The 16,341-nt window shown below is 42.8% G+C and overlaps 1 long non-coding RNA gene, 4 other non-coding genes and 1 pseudogene across 5 annotated transcripts; all 6 read left to right on the forward strand.

The window, feature by feature from the left end:
- Window positions 1-796: 796 nt before the first annotated feature.
- Window positions 797-877, forward strand: LOC133770736 (small nucleolar RNA SNORD115). The gene has a single exon (XR_009867437.1). It is a non-coding gene; the product is annotated as a small nucleolar RNA SNORD115 (small nucleolar RNA).
- Window positions 878-3,036: 2,159 nt separating this feature from the next.
- Window positions 3,037-3,117, forward strand: LOC133770682 (small nucleolar RNA SNORD115). Its single transcript, XR_009867385.1, has one exon. It is a non-coding gene; the product is annotated as a small nucleolar RNA SNORD115 (small nucleolar RNA).
- A 2,580-nt stretch (window positions 3,118-5,697) lies between these two features.
- Window positions 5,698-11,261, forward strand: LOC133769795 (uncharacterized). Its single transcript, XR_009867269.1, has 5 exons — window positions 5,698-5,783; window positions 6,180-6,224; window positions 8,929-9,057; window positions 10,071-10,111; window positions 11,224-11,261. It is a non-coding gene; the product is annotated as an uncharacterized LOC133769795 (long non-coding RNA).
- On the forward strand, window positions 5,855-5,935 carry LOC133770725 (small nucleolar RNA SNORD115). Its single transcript, XR_009867426.1, has one exon. It is a non-coding gene; the product is annotated as a small nucleolar RNA SNORD115 (small nucleolar RNA).
- LOC133770780 (small nucleolar RNA SNORD115) lies at window positions 7,846-7,918 on the forward strand (annotated as a pseudogene).
- On the forward strand, window positions 10,732-10,798 carry LOC133770851 (small nucleolar RNA SNORD109A). The gene has a single exon (XR_009867531.1). It is a non-coding gene; the product is annotated as a small nucleolar RNA SNORD109A (small nucleolar RNA).
- Window positions 11,262-16,341: the final 5,080 nt, after the last annotated feature.

The raw sequence follows: 16,341 nt of genomic DNA on the forward strand, positions 1-16,341 counted from the left end.
CTGCCTGGGTTGAACCCAGAAAAGATGCCAAGACACCTTCCCCAGCCCTGACTTCCTTTCCTTCAGTGGAGGCTCCAAAGGCCCATTGGAGGACTGGGACATGGACCAGCCCCGACATGTAACCCATCTTTGGGGTCTATATGTGGCTGTAATGGGCAATGACCATACAAGGAATGTGTCTCTGGGGTCACAGCTCCCAGGATCCAGTGTGTGTATGCAGCCTGGCTTGGACTAAGACCCCATGTTACTAGGGCTAGGCCCCAAGGTTGTGTTTCATGTCATTGGTCTTCTGATTCCAAGGCTGTTTCAGCACTTGTTAGTCCATCCCATGTCCCAGCCAGGACCTGGGTCACATGGGCAGGATGGAGCAGTAGGGGAAGCCTCTTCTGACAGTGAGACCTAGGCCAAGTTGCCCTCTTGGCCCAGGTACCAACAGGCCCAGCAGTTCACAGGCAAGGTGGGAAGAGCTTGCCAATCAACCATGCCTACAGTGTGGCCTCCTTGGAAGTCTCAACTGGGCCAATGGGGCCAAAGTATGCCTGGAACCACATACCCTACCTGCCCCTGCTGCCTGTTCACATCCATCTCCATCCCTGTCCCATAGATGATGTCATCAACGGAAGCTCCAATGGGATCCCCTGCCCCAGGGGCATGGGGTGTTGTCAAGACCCCGGAAGCTGATGGTTCCAGCCCCATTGGTGAAGGAAATGGCCACAACAGTTTTGGTAAGCCAAACCCTCTGGGTTCTAGAGGAAGGATGGTGCTAATGGGATCCTGCCGTGTAGTTCCTGGAGTTGTGTCAATGATGATACCCCATACTGTCTCAAAGACAGATGATGACTTAAAAATCATGTTCAATAGGATTATGCTGAGGCCCAGCCTAGTGACAGTGGTGCAAGAGGATCCCAGGGTACACATGTGCCTTCCATGGAGAATCTGGGAACTGTAGACTTTTTGGCTTCCCAGGGAAGGATGAGGTCTGCAGGCAGGAGAGGTTGCTTATGCAGGATACATTCCTCCTTGGGCTTAGTGTGTGCTCCCTGATGTAGAAGTTGTGGGGCCATGTTAGGGACTCCTTCCTCAGCTCCTTTCATCCCCTTCTTTCAGTGTGACAAGTTACCCGGCGCATCTCCCTTGATCCCTGGGTCACAGGTGGGTGGAAGGTGGGGGTCATGAGTCCTACACAAGGGTGCAGGAGGTCTGGACTGGTGAGCTGCAGCAAACCAGAGGAGTGAACGCATGGAGACACAGGAAGGCAGCCTTGGGCAGTGCTCCTGTGTGACCTGTGCCCCTTTGGGCTCTGAAGCCCAGAACTCCTTGCCTGCACCCTTGAGGTTCAGGTGCTGAGCAAGGAATGGAAACTGTTCCTTAGAGAAGAGTCACATGGGCCATCATTGCCATTCTGACTGTGTGGGCTGCAGTGGTTCTGGTTTGTCTTGCTGATGTGGCTGCAAGTATGGGGACACTGGGAATGAGATCTCTGTGCTGGGATGTGTGTGTTGGGGGGAGTCTCCGATATGGTACTGATGTAAATGATAAAAACATAGAACAAAGGTGCCCCTCTTGTAATACAAAACATATTCTTTGCCTGGCTGAGGTAAAAGCAAGTATAATAATAAAAAAAAGACATTTAAAAATTGTCATTAGGGCCGGCGCCATGGCTAATCCTCTGCCTGCGGCGCCAGCACCCCTAGTTCTAGTCCCAGTTGGGATCCTGGGTACTAGTCCCGGTTGCTCCTCTTCCAGTCCAGCTCTCTGCTGTGGCCTGGGAGGGCAGTGGAGGATGGCCCAAGTGCTTGGGTCCCTGCACCCACATGGGAGACTGGGAGGAAGCACCTGGCTCCTGGCTTCAGATCAGCACAGTGCCGGCCGTGGTGGCCATTAGGGGAGTGAACCGATGGAAGGAAGACCTTTCTCTCTGTCTCTCTCTCACTGTCTATAACTCTCTCTCTCTCTCTCTCCTTCACTGTCTAACTCTGCCTGTCAAAAAAAAATTGTCATTGATTAGTAGGGAGAAAAGCAGATACTGGTGCCAAAGTTACCCAGAAGGCCACATGGCTGGAGCTGTCTGTGACCAACTTGAGAGTATGGGAAAGACACTCAACTCCTCCCAACAGATAGAACTTGTTCCTGTCCCATAGAAGTCACAACTAAATTTGAGAAAAGGGAGATAAGAAGGCAGGATGAGCTCACCATACAAAAAAAATGCTTTCTTAAGCAAAATTGTACAAACTTTCCAGTGGACATAAAGCCCTCAGATCATATCCCTTCAGGGGCTTTTTCCTTCTGAAAAACAACCCTCCCAGCTGCTTTCCTGGGAGTTTTCCCTCTGCTCTTTCTCTCTCTGCTCTTTTCAATAATAGCCTTGCTAAAAATTGCCTTCTCAGTTTGCTCAATTGTTTGAGACTTCATGGCCGAAGCAAGTTATTGAGGCTCAAGTGAGCTGTAACATCTTAGTGCATTGGCTAGATCAGCTAGAACATTTTAGTGCATTGGCCAGGAATTGCTCTCCTCTACTATCAGCTATTGCAGTAGAAGGCCCTGGCCGTGGAGCAACCGAGGCACTGTGGGAGGTTTGGTGGGGCTGTGCCAGTGCATGCTTGTCCAGAATGGGTCCCAGCCAGGCCCTGTGTTTTGGGAGCAAGAAAGAGCGGTGAGAGTACCCCTTCCTAAGGGCCATAGGGTCCGATTGGACCACTCTGGCCCCATAACCAATAGGCCCAGTAGTTCATGGGAGAGGTGGGCGGAGCTTGCCTAACCCGCCACGCCAGCTGGGCTGACTGCCTGGGAAGCCTCACCTGGGCCAAGGGGGCCAAAGCATAAGTGGAACCAGTGCACTTTGAGCCTGCTCCTGCAGTTTGTTCACACCCTTCCTCCTTCTTGTCCCACAGATTATATCAAGTCTCTGGTGGTGCATGAGCTGGTGGTGCCAGCCTTATTGACAAATGTATGGAACTGCCTATGGTAAGCCAATCCATCTGGGCCCTTGAGGTGGGGCTAAGAGCTCAGGGATCCTGTGATATGGTTCCTGGGTTTGGGTCAATGATGAGACCTCATACTGTCTCGAAGAGAGATGATGACTTAAAAATCATGCTCAATAGGATTACGCTGAGGCCCAGCCTAGTGACAGTGGTGTAAGAGGACCCCCATGTGCCTTCCATGGAAGGAGACCCTAGGGACTGGAAACCTCATGGCTCCCCTAGCCAGGGCATAGTCCTCAGGTGTAAGAGGCTGCTCATGCAGGATCCACCCAAACTCTTCCTCCTTGGGCTTGGTGTGTGCTCCCTGCTTTCAGAGTTGCAGGGCTGCAGTGGGGGTTCCTTCAGCTCCTTTTGTCTCTTTGTGTCTTTCAGGGGTTGCCCAGCAGGGCACCCTTGCACCCCGGGTCCCTAGTGAGTGGTTGGTGGGGAGTCATGAGGCCTGGGCAGGGGAGCGGGGGGTTATGTGAGTCAGTTGAAGCGAGCCTGAAGGATGGACCCCAGGAGCCACAGGAAGGCAGCTTTGGGCCGTACGCCTGCATTAACAGTGCTGCTGGGCTCTGAGGCCATGAAAACTTTCCTTGAGCTCCTGCTCTCATTCTGGGGCTGAGTGAGGAAATGGAAACGGTTCCTAGGGTAGCGGGTAGCTTCATGTGGTGCTCTAGCATCCATTCATCCTGTATGGGCTGCAAGTGCTCTGGGCTTCCTTGCAAGTAGGACAGATGCATAGGGAGCTTGTTGCAGCCCCATGCATGAGCTACTATTATTCCACATATTTCTGGACATATATTCAGGACCTTGTTGCTCTAGTCATCAGATTGAAGAGTTGGTCAGAGGAAAGAAATGATTTCAGGGAGGTAGCATGGTAGCAGAAGGAAAGACCTCTTGATCTACACTGCTCTCTCCTGCCCTGTGGGTCAGAAAAGAGGGCTTTTAAAGGAAAGTGGTAGCTGCAGGATGAGATGGAGAACAATAAGCTAAGTGAGCTGGTGATTAGTCAGATTTTTGGACTTTGTTCTGTTGATGGTCCATCTGGTTGGAGTCTTCTTGATAATGGGTCTCAGCTGTGTGCAATTAATGGCTGTAGATCTTCTCTGCAGCAGTGTGAGTCTGTTTCCAAATCATCTCTTTTGAGTAGGGTTCTTCCCAGGCAAACGTTATTATTCAGTAGTCAGAGGTAGTTTACAACACCTGCAGATGGCCCATGTCACCCTAAATATGAAAAGGGAAGGGAAGATGCCTTCATTTCAGTTACACAGGGGCAGCCCAAACTCCTTCTACCTTGGCCTGTGTGTGCTCCCCGCTGGCTGAGGGGCAGGGCTGCACTGGGGGCTCCTTCCCCAGCTTCCTTCATCCCCTTGTGCCTTTTAGTGAGATGTGGTAACCAGGATCCCAGGTCAGTGGATGGCAGGCTTCCTAAGGCCCGTTGGGGGCAGAGTATGGTATCTGGGCGGGTCACCCAAAGTGAGCCAGAGGGCTGGGCCCACAGAGCCACAGAAAGGCAGCCTCAGACAGTGCTCCTGGGTGAGCTGTGTCCCCTTTGGCTTCTGAAGCCCAGAATGCCTTGCCTGAAACCCTGGCCTAGTGCAGGGGCCTAGTGAGGGATAGAAACAGTTCCTAAGAGAAGGGTCACATGGGGCCAGTGCTGCCTCTTGGCCTGTGTGTAGGCTGCAACAGCTCTGGGTTGCCTTGCTTCTGTGGGCAGAAGTGTGTGATGTGTGGACTTGGGATCAGGTCTTTGGATTCGTGGGGGGGGTGGGACTGGGGGGGTCTGAGATGTGTAGGAGGCCCAGGTCACAAACCCACACAGGCAGGGAGTAAGTCTTGGCAGGGCAGCCAGCGGTGCCCATGTCAGGTAGCCTGGGAGCTTCATGTGTGTTGTGTGGAAGGTTGATCCTAAGTATTAGGGACACTCTGACTGGTGCCCGATCAGGCAGGTTTGGACCCTTGACTTGACTGCCCCAAGCCAGGGAGCCTGAAGGAGCTCACTCTGCATGCCCCTTCCTCAGGCAGGTGCTGCCAATATTTAGTGAAACAGGTGCATTTCAGAGTTGAGCCCAGCAATCATGCCAGTTCACCTCCTGGGCCATGGCTCTCACTTCTAGCGGAGGGGAGAAGTACCAGGGTTCTATGGGAAGGGGTCAGCCATGATGAAGCCTGATTTCAGCACATAACCCAAGCCAGATCTTGGGAATGTGTGCAGGACTGGGGTGGGGAACGACACTATAAGGAAAGCTTCCAGGATGCAGTATGTGCATGTACCTGTACCCGAGTGCCCCAGCCCGGTGGGTAAGCCATGTTAGACCCAGGGCACCATGGGGGCCTCCTTGATGTGTCTCATGTGACCAGTCCTGTGGGGCCAAGACTGCCAAGACTGTGCTAGTGCTTGTTGGTCCCACCTGGGTTCCGGCCAGGAGCTTAAGGTAAGGGGGTAGAAAGGAGTAGTGGGGGTAGCCCCTCCAGGCAGGGTGTCGCAGCCCAGGTGAACCTCAACAGGCTCAGCAGTTTGTGGGTGAGGTGGGGAGAGCTTGTCCAACCCACCATGCCAACATGGATGCCCTCTTGGAAAGTCTCACCTTGGCTGATGGGGTGAAAGCACACTCTGGAACCAGTGTATGTACCCCAAGCCGGCTTCTGCTGTCTGTTTACACCCAACCCCCTCCCTGTCCCACAGGTGATATCAGCAGAGGAAGCCCTTGTGGTTTCCACTTCCCCAGGGGCGAGTGCTGTGGTCAAAGCTCCAGCGGCCTACGAGCTGGTGCTGCCAGCTCCACTGGCAGAAGGAAACATCTGAGACTGCCTGAGGTAAGCCAATCTATCTGGGCCCTGGAGGGAGGACAGCACCAATGGGATCCCATGGTGTGGGTCCTGGGGTTGGGTCAATGATCAGAACTCATACTGTCTTGAAGAGAGATGTGAACTTAAAAATCATGCTCAATAGGATTACACTGAGGCCCAGCCTAGTGACTGTGGTGCAAGTGGGCCCCGTGGGCTCCTCATGTCTTCCAGGGGATGAGACCCTGGGGACTGGAGACCTTGAGGCCCCCCAGACCAGTATGCAGTTCTCAGGCATGAGGGGCTGCTGGTGCATGATCCGCCCAAGCTCTTTCCTCCTTGGGCTTGTTGTACACCACACCCTGGCAGAGGCGAGGCCATGCTAGCAGCTCTTTCCTCAGCTCTTCATCCCTTTGTTTCTTTCAGTGAGACATGCTCCCTGGTGTGGCACCCTCAGACTCATAGTCCCAGGTGAGTGCCTCTCATGGGTCTGAGTTTGGGCAGGGGAGCAGGTAGTCTGAGTAGATCACTTGAAATGAGTTTGAAGAGTATAACCAGGTTGCCATAGCTTCTGCGACTCTAGCAATGTCCTGGTGAGCTGTGCATCTTTGGTTTTTGAGGCCAATCACACTTTACCTGAACACCTGCCCTGGTCAGCAGCTAATCAACGAAATTTTTTTCTGGGGCCCAGGCAATTAAGGCCCTCTCAAATGAGTTCCATATAAGGCCTGTGTTCTCTTAGTCATTTTTGGCTTCAGGTGCTTTAGAATGCCTTTGGACTTTGGGTAGATATTTAGTAAAACAGGAGATCCAGTTCCTGGCTATTGTTGGCAGTAGAGATTTGTGTTTGGGTCCCATAAAAGTGAATCTCCACCATGGGAATGCCTCTTTTTCCCTCAGCTCTATGTTTGGCATGCAGCCCATGATCTCCCCAGGGTTGGTTGTTGGGTAACTCTAAATCAGGGGAAATCTCTGAGGGCATCTTGTCATTCAGGATTGTGTTTTGACTGCTTCTCTTAGTCATAAGTACATCTATCATGTTGATATATTACCCTCTCCATTTTTGACTGATGCACAAAGCTTAATTTTAAACAAAGCAAGCAGTTTTTACCCTGTCTATGGCACAAGATAGAAATGTCCTGATCCAGCCTTTCATCTCCCCAGTAGGAATGTCTTGTCCACAATGTGAAAGACAAAAATATTTTCTCCAAAGTCAGTATTTTTGCCTTATTGTCTGTTGTGCTTGTAGTACTTATTTTAGAATGGACTATAGTGACAAAGTCTCTGGCAACAAGCCTGAACTAACTGGAGCATGCATGGTTAAGACCTTGTCTGATCACTGAGTTCACCTGGGAATGGATATGCGCATGTCTCCCTTAGGAGAGCCCCTTGCCTAACATTCTCTTTGACCATAGACAGCAGCCACGGTTCCCTGTTTGACCTTTGTCTTGGTGTTTTTATTGGTTTGCTGAATCAGAAAGGAGTAGTGGGATGTTTTGACTTAAGGACCAACACAGCCCAAACATCTTTCCCCAACAAGTGAATCATCCACCCTGTATTGCCCACATATTTTGGACTCACTGTCCCCAGCCATCAACAAGAGTCGCTTTTTAGTACTGCTCACTTCATTTTACTGAAGATATCCTGTGTGAGCCACCATCCCTACACCAGGACAGTACTCTGTTTCAGCACTTATCCTACTCTTTTTCACCCATTTAATGCTACTGAAGGCAAATTCCTGTTGGTTCTTGTGCCCCTGGGGCAATGCCTGTTGGCCAAGTGCTCAACAGTGACTGCATTGACTCTGCTGCTACTTAGGAAAAGGAATCATCTTACCTACCTAGGTGCGGGGTGGGGAATATCTGGCCTGCAGGTCATCTCTGGCCCACAAAACCATTTGGTCTGGCCCAGCTGAGGCAACCACAGGCTGACTTTAAATACAATAAATCTACAGCAAGCTAATATTTAGTTGATAATTTTGTATGGCCCATGAGTGATGCTATAAATATCCAAACGGCCCTTGGCAGAAAAAAGATTCTCCCCCTACGTAGGATCAGAAACCCATGTCCAGAGTCAGAGGTTACTCTGTTTTGGGTCCATGATAAGACTTTATTTTGAGAGATGATGACTTAAAAGTCATGTTTACTGAGATTATACAGAAATTCAGTCTAGTGACTTTGGTGGAAGAGGACTTTGGGTGTTTGAGGCTGGATATCCTGATGCACTGAAAGCCACACCAGGGTCTCCATACATGTTCTCCTGCTTGTTGCACTTGAATATCAATATGAATTTTTCTGATTGACATAAACATCACTTTCTCAGATATTCTTATTGAATAGTGTAGAATTTTTGACTCAGTGTTACCCAGTCCAATATTTAATATTTCATTTGAGTGCATATGCCTGACTATACGAAATTTTCTATATTATTGTGAGATTCTAACAGTGTTGTTGTTGTTGCTAGTGAAATTTCCGTAATTGTAGGACCATCATAAAGAAGGGAAATGTGAGAATTCAGTATGTGCTTTACCTCTGAAGCTTAAAATAAAATAATGTGGCTAAATCAATACCCAAATTTCATCTCCTGAACACCATGTGACACCACTGTTTTCAGAATAATAAAGTATATATTACAAATTGGGAAAATTGGCTGGCACCATGGCTCACTTCGTTAAACCTCCGCCTGTGGTGCCAGCATCCTGTATGGGCACTGGGTTCTAGTCCCAGTTGCTCCTCTTCCAGTCCAGCTCTCTGCTGTGGCCCGGGAAGGCAGTGGAGGATGGCCCATCTATTCATTCACTCTCCAAATGGTTGTAACAGCTAGGGCTGGTCCAGGCCAAAGCCAGGAGCTTTATCCAGGTCTCCCATGTGGGTGTAGGCATGGGCCCAAGTACTTGGGCCATCTTCTGCTGTTCTCACAGGCTATTAGCAGGAAGCTGGATTGGACGTGGAGCAGCCAGGTCTTCAGTCAGTGCTCATATGAGGTGCCAGCATCAGAGGCAGCAGGTTAACTCACTGCACCACAATGCCAACCCCTGATGGATTTTCTTATCAATAAACGATTGGTCTGCTTAGTGGAATCCTCTCCAAAAATATTCACATTTTTGCTGAATTTCATTAAGTAATATTAGAGCACTTTTAGTCCAATTCCTATTGTCCTATTTGTTTGCTTCCAGATAAAAACTACTGGGGAAGAGTACCCTTGGTCATGTTGCCACTTATACAGCTACTATAACTCAGGTATACTTCAGTGAATCTAACTGGTCTCCCATCCCTTTGAATCATGCTTTAAGGATGCCATTCTGGTAAGTGTTTAAAAAATTAAGTGGATGTGTGTGGAAATGTAATGATGTAAAAATTAGGCTCAACAGAATGATGATGAAGCCCAAAATAAGTCACAGTCTTTGCAACAGGATTTGGAAAGTCATTAGATTTAGGCATGAGGTTGCAATTCTAATTTGGGCTAGGTGGGAAGAAACTTTCTATCTCAATCTAAGAACATTTTAAAATTGTTTTATTCTATACTTAGTGTCTTTAGTCTTCATACTCAAACATGGTTAGCATGGATTTCTTGGCTTAGTTTTTAGCTCTATTGTGTGTTTCTTAATGTTCCACCAGCAAGAAGTATGCCATTCTCTACTATTGTTGATTTAAAAAATTCCAAAAATACCATTACACTAGTGAACTCTGGCCTTTATTACATCTACTCATTCATACACTATGAGTGCGGCTATTTTTTCTTCCAGTGAGTGATTGATACCTGTAATGAAACCCTCTCAAATGTCCACTTGTTCTGTTATCTACTGTAAGCTGAATACAGGAGATAAAAATGTCAGATTATTAGTGTGATATGGGGAATTATTATTAGAAGTGGACTTGTCTGGATCAAAGATAAGCAAATATCTCAGGACGATGATGGTCAACTGTGTGTCCATTGAATAGAACAAATAATGCTTTCAGAACTGGCTCAATAGTCTTATAATACCAATATAATGTACCTTTCATTTTTCATATCATGTAGCATTTTCATAAAACTTCTGTTGTTTGAATGCAACTTTATAATTTCTCATTCAAGAGACAAATGCTGGGTCAGTTATTGGGTAGCTTTTTAAAGAATATTATTGGCTATTTGTAAGAATTCAAGGAGAAAATAAATGAAATTATAAAGGTGACAAAAATCAAACAACTGTAATGACTGATAAAGACTGTAAGTGCTGGAAGGACTATATGATAATTATAATGGAACCAATGTATTTCATTTTTAATTAAATTGATGTGTTTTCTGATGTCTTATTTTCTTTGTGCTATTTTGCTACAGGTTAAAGGCTAGAATCAGTTATTGTACTTCAGAGATCACAGGTGAGCAACTACTCTGTTGCTTTTGAAATGCTTTGTGTGTTCTATGACCAATGATATCAAAACTTCCAAGGTTTGTGAGTTTATTTTTTCAGAGGCTCAACAGAGAATAATTTTATGGCAGATAAATTTCCCCATGAGTACCCTTACTTTGTTTCTACCTATTTTAAAATCCTTTATTTTTGAGGCAACCTAAATAATTTGGGTTATCATTGACATATTTCCTTTTCTCACCATTTTGTGTTAGGAGAAAAAAATCTTGTAATGAACTTCAAATGAGCTAAATATTGATTTTTTTATCCTTATCTGGCAACTCAGAACATAAATGTTTCTACTCATATTTGTATATAATCATATTTTTAATTTTAATCACTCTTTAAAATTTTAGTTGACCAAATTTAAAAATTTAAAAAAATTTTTTTCCATTAGATTTTATGTAATTTTATTAAAATAACCTAAGTCCTATTTTTTGTGCCATATATATATGTATGAGAGCTCCATTATTTAGGTACTAAAAATGTCCACTGTACAATTTACTGTTCTTCACTCATAATGTGCTAGATAAGACTTCACAAAATAAATCTGACTATGGAAATGCTTATTTGCTGGGAGGGTGCTTGTCTGGATCGATGATGAGAACAAGTGTCTGAGGATGCTGAGGGACTCATTCCAGATGTCAATCTGAGGTCCAGATGAGTGGTTCTGTAATAGAACAAATAAGACTCTCAGAGCCTGGTGATCCCCTAGTAACAATGTACCAGTGTAAACATGCCTTTTCTTTGTCCCAGAACAGGCATTAACATTTTATGATAAACCAGTGTGTTCACTGACTCAAGATTTGCTTCATTTTGCTTTAACAGAAACTTATACATAAATATTTGTATATAAGAAACATGTTCTTGAGTAAAAATTAGCAAATTTACAAAATTTGCAAGGGGAAAGTAATTATGATAGGTATTCAAAGTCTTATTACTGTTGTGGTAAAAGAAGGAAACTTTGAATGCCTATGTTGAATATTGACAATAGAGCCAATGTCAGTCCTTTGTTCTTTTACTGCTGAATATTTTCTAAGATGATGTCTTTGCTTTTCTTTCTGTTATGTTTTGCTGAGGTAGAAGGGCAGGCACCTGGTCCTTCACTTTAGAGAAGAAGGGTGAGTAGTTAAATCAGTATCTTCGGAATTCATATGTCATGTGCTCTGCACCAGGATAATATTAGGTTCTGTGCTCATCTTTTCAGCAGCTTATTTGAGGATATTGTCATGATAATGTCCTTTTCTTCATTGAGACACTCCCCAAGGCCACCTACAATATTAGATCCATATCATTTCTTGTTTCATCATTTCTGCTTTTATGGAAAAATGTAGAATTAAAGGAGTTTTTTGAAATTTAATATTATATCAAAAATCACTGTAGTGAAATACATTTGTGCTAAAATATTATCACACTTTCCTCATCTATTTAATTATCAAGTTTCCAAGATAGATATTTCATGGTTCATAAGGTCTTTGTGGTCTATTATAATATATAACTACTTCTAATTGTATCGTTCTAGATTGACTTGCACTCTTTTTTCATTTTTGCAACATGAGAAGCAATTTGAGATGTTGTATCTGTGGTGTGAGATAGTCATAGAAATAAGACACCTGGGTTGTTTCTAGAATGCTTATAACTTCTATATCTTTGTGTTGAACATTTGCTGTTTGGATGGTATACATTTTTTGAGCTGTATGATTTTAGTTCATGTGCTCTATACATAATACTTCAGTAGAAAGTAAAACATTCCATCATAGTAGCCCAATTAATGGTTAATATATTTCTTTGGGAATATTATCCAGCAGATTGTATCATTTGGTGTTTAATGATTGATGTCCTCATTATAGGGCATATGTGTTCTCTTATACACTGGCAGCTTCAGCAAATAACATCATGTGTTAGTTTTATTTTAATGTACTTTTTTTCTATGTATGTGTCTATAATTTTTTTCTGTTTCGAAAATTAGGTAAACAATTCCAAGTGTTCAGTGTTGAAGTATTTTCTCTGGGTACTTGGAACTGAATTCTTAATATTTCCTTTGCAAGATCCCTCACACTGGAACACATATCTCCTTTTCAGAGAAGGAATGAGTGTTGTGACACCCTGATGGTTTTCCTTTCCGTGTGCTATGTAGTTGAAAACACAGCAGTTAATATTCAGTGTGATTATTTCCACACCATGTGCAAAGATATTGAGCACAGATGGTAAGAAAATAGAGGCCTACATGCAGTACACAGTAGGGTGAATTTGGGTGATGTTGATGAAATCAGAGTATTAAGCCAAACATGAGAACGATAAACTGCTTAATTAAGGAGTTCCTTGGAAGTTACTCACTCAATATACAGCTGAGAAATTCAAGTCCCTCTTACCTTTTGGTTACTTGATACACAAAAATTAAAATATTTTTTAAAAATTTTAATCTCCCTTACTTAATTTTCCCTTTTTTAAGATGAAAAAATTCCATCCTTCAGTTACTGCCAAGACCACTCCATTTTAGAGAACGCGAACAACATAGAATATAAAATGATTGACAATATATGTATTTTCACATTTCTTCCACTTCTAGAGGAGAAATATTTAAGTATTTTTCCTACCTTAATAAATAGATGGATTGATAGATACTTGCATTAAAATAGAAAATGTATTTCCTAAGATAGAAAAAAATCTTTTCCATGACAACCAATTTATTCCTACATAAAGGAGACACTAATTTGACATATGAAATTTTGATAGTAATGTATATTATACAATCTCCTGTGGACATACCAGTCCCAAAATCCCGATGTCAAAAACTATAGATGTGGGCCAGCGCCGCAGCTCACTAGGCTAATTCTCCGCCTGCGGCACCAGCACCCCGGGTTCTAGTCCTGGTTGCTCCTCTTCGAGTCCAGCTCTCTGCTGTGACCCAGGAAGACAGTGGAGGATGGCCAAGTGCTTGGGCCCCTGCACCTGCATGGGAGACCAGGAGAAGCACCTGGCTCCTGGCTTCAGATCTGCGCAGCACGCTGGCCGTAGCAGCCATTTTGCGGGTGAACCAACAGAAGGAAGACCTTTCTCTCTGTCTCTCTCTCTCACTGTCTAACTCTGCCTGTCAAAAAAAAAAAACTATAGATGTGACAATGTCCTCAGAGAATGAGGATACCACTTCTTTAGCAATAATACATTTTTTTGCTATTGCAAGATGCTGTACATCTAAAATCAGCATATTGCTCTGTTTCTGCGGAAGTCATTTCTCAATAGATAATATTTGAAAGTTAGGCCCACCTAATATTCAGGTTACTATTACTTCAGGAACATATTGGAATGTTAAGTCATCTGTATTTTATAGATGCATGAATATGACATTAAAATTAAATTTTATTAAAGCATCTTTTAAATTTTATGTATGGTTCAGACCACTAAACAATAGGTTGTAGTTAATACAATGAAAATATGCAGCCCTTTTTACAAAAATATGCCATTACAGTAGCATTTATTACTCAGAAACCAGGATAGTCTTTTATTTTCAATCAAATAATCTTAATTGCAAAGTAAAATTTAAACACCAGTATCCACAAATTTTGAAAGTCATTGTCCAAATATATTATTCAATTATTAATAATTTACAAATTCATAAATCTATTTGTGATGACAATGACAGGATAAAACTTATTACACTGATGAAGTATGTCAACATGAAGAAATCAGAAAAGTTTCAATAGTGTAAATTTAGAACAATTTATCAGGACAATTCTCAGAAATATTCTTGTGCCAATTTTATCTTTGTAGTGGGGATTTTTAATATTTTTAGTGTTATGAATGTTTCTTTCCAAATTTGAACAAATTCATATTTGTTATAGAATTTTTTAAAAAATATATTTGTCTTTAGTGCTGATAATGCATACTAGAACATGAACAGATATGACACTTTGAGATGCAATGACTTTGAACAGCCCTTGTCTTGGCAGTTGATGAATAGTTTTTTTCATGTATGTATAAAGTTAATTGAAAATAGATCTTAGTAAAAAATAAGAATTGAATAGGAGAGAGAAGGAAGAGGGGTAGGAGTGTGGGTGGGAGGGCAGATATGGTAGGAAGAATCACTGTGTTCCTAAAGTTGTAATTATGATATTCATGAAGTTTGTATTCCTTAAATAAACGGTTTCTGGGGGGAAAATAAATAAAAGTAATTAAACACTAATTTTTTTTTAAAAAATTAAAAAATATATAAAGCTTGTAAGTGATGTCCCAGGTTAAAGTAGTAAATGATCACACAGGATGCAAAGGATTTTAATTCAGTATGTTTGCTTAGCTTTACAGAAGCATGCTGAACCAGATGTAAAACAAACATGTTGTCCTATAAAATTTGTATGGCTTATTCAGATGTGTGTAAGAGAGAGATGGGGAAGGAGAGGGTGGGAAACTTGACACAGAAAAGCAAGGACATCAGGTTGCCAGTACACTCTGTGGTGATGGTCATGTTGAAATCACAGTTCCCCTGATTCTGGAGTAAGCCCACAGTTCAGCCATTCCCAGTAAATATGGCAGGCTTAAGTGTCTTTATATACAATATTTCACAATTATGTTGGTAGTTTCTAAATACACAATTTGTGTGAAGATAAATCCAAGGTAATTTATCTAGGCCAGGCTATTGTGTGGTATATGATTAGCGAAAGATGATCAGATTGAGAGACTTGGCCAAGTGGGCAAGCTGGAACAGAGACTGAGCTACAAGTTTACATTAAAGATGCTCTTGGTTTAGATAAGCACATCTATGGGAAAATACAAGTGGCATGAAATTCTTTGTATGGCTTCTCCATCAGGAGGACTCAGCTAATTTTTTGAAACAATAGAAATAGAGTTTCCACCTAAATAGAAAAATTATTCTTGTTTTTGAGAATTCATGGTCATAGAGTTGTTCTGATTCTTATTTCTCATTAATTTTTTTAACTATTGGATTTTTAACTGATGTGTAATGCACATAGTTACAGGGTGCAGTGAGACATTTCAATTCATGTGTAAAATGTATAATGAACAGATGAGGGTAATTGGCATATCTGTCATCTCAAACATTATCATTTCTTTGTACTGAGACCATTCTCTTCATGAAGACAGAAAACTGATGAAATAAGTGAACTAAAAGTGCAGATTGAGGAAAAATATAGATTTCTGTCTAGTAATACAATCTATAAATGGGCACTTGGCAGTAATATTTTCCCAATGTGGAAGAAAATGCTTAGGATAGTGAAAAGATATAAAGTTATTATAACCAGGTTTAGATAAGATATTGTTGTATTGATCCCTTTTACTGCAACAATCTATTCAACAAATATTGAAAATTATTTCTTAAAGCATAATTTATTGCATTCTAGTTGTATGTATATTGTATGAGTGGCCTTCCTTTGATTGATCAGTGATAAGAGCCAGTATGTTCCCTTTGAAATAGCAAGAAGTAGGCTCCTGTCTGCCTGGATCGAGGGGTAGGTTGAGATTACTTTCTTTGATTAAGGCTTGAAGTTCCTGGAGCACATTTCACTTTAAGTCTAACAGAAGATGTTAGCTGAGGGGTGATAAATGGATTTCAAGGCTGGCAATTGCGACTCTGCCTGTGAGTTGTTGAAAGAGCTCTCAGAATACAGACCAGCATTGAGAAGTTAGTTATGTCAAAGACAGGGACAATTAGCTGCTCCTTTTGACTTAATGAGTTGAGCTTTGCAAAGGGATTACAAGCTAAGAAGGAGATATTAGGACTTGATCAATCTGCATAAAGGCTAGTTGGGATGTGAGTAGGTTATAATAGGCAGAGAGCACTTTCAGAATTGGTTCAATGTGGTGGTTCCCCTCAGTTAGCTTATAATACCTTTTTTCTTTCTAACATATTGCATAGTCATTATAGCTTCATTAGACAGTCATAGCCTTTAGGATTTCACATTATGGAGCGCTCTGGTGTTTATTTTGAGCTACTTATTGATGATATTATGCAAGTACTTGAATGTAAAATTAATTATAGAAATAGAAATTTATAAGAAAGAGAGAAAGATCCAACATGGGAAGAGGGATATACAGCAGACTAATAGGATGGCAGATGTCCTACACAGCACTCTGGCCTCAGAATCAGCCTTTAAGGCATTCGGATCTGGCTCAAGAGCCCATGAGAGTATTTTAGCCATGGAAAGCCAAGACACTCTGGAAAAAAAAAAGACCTAGATGAAAAATCTA

The sequence above is a fragment of the Lepus europaeus genome, chromosome 11, assembly GCF_033115175.1.
Source record: "Lepus europaeus isolate LE1 chromosome 11, mLepTim1.pri, whole genome shotgun sequence".
Lineage (NCBI taxonomy): Eukaryota > Metazoa > Chordata > Mammalia > Lagomorpha > Leporidae > Lepus > Lepus europaeus.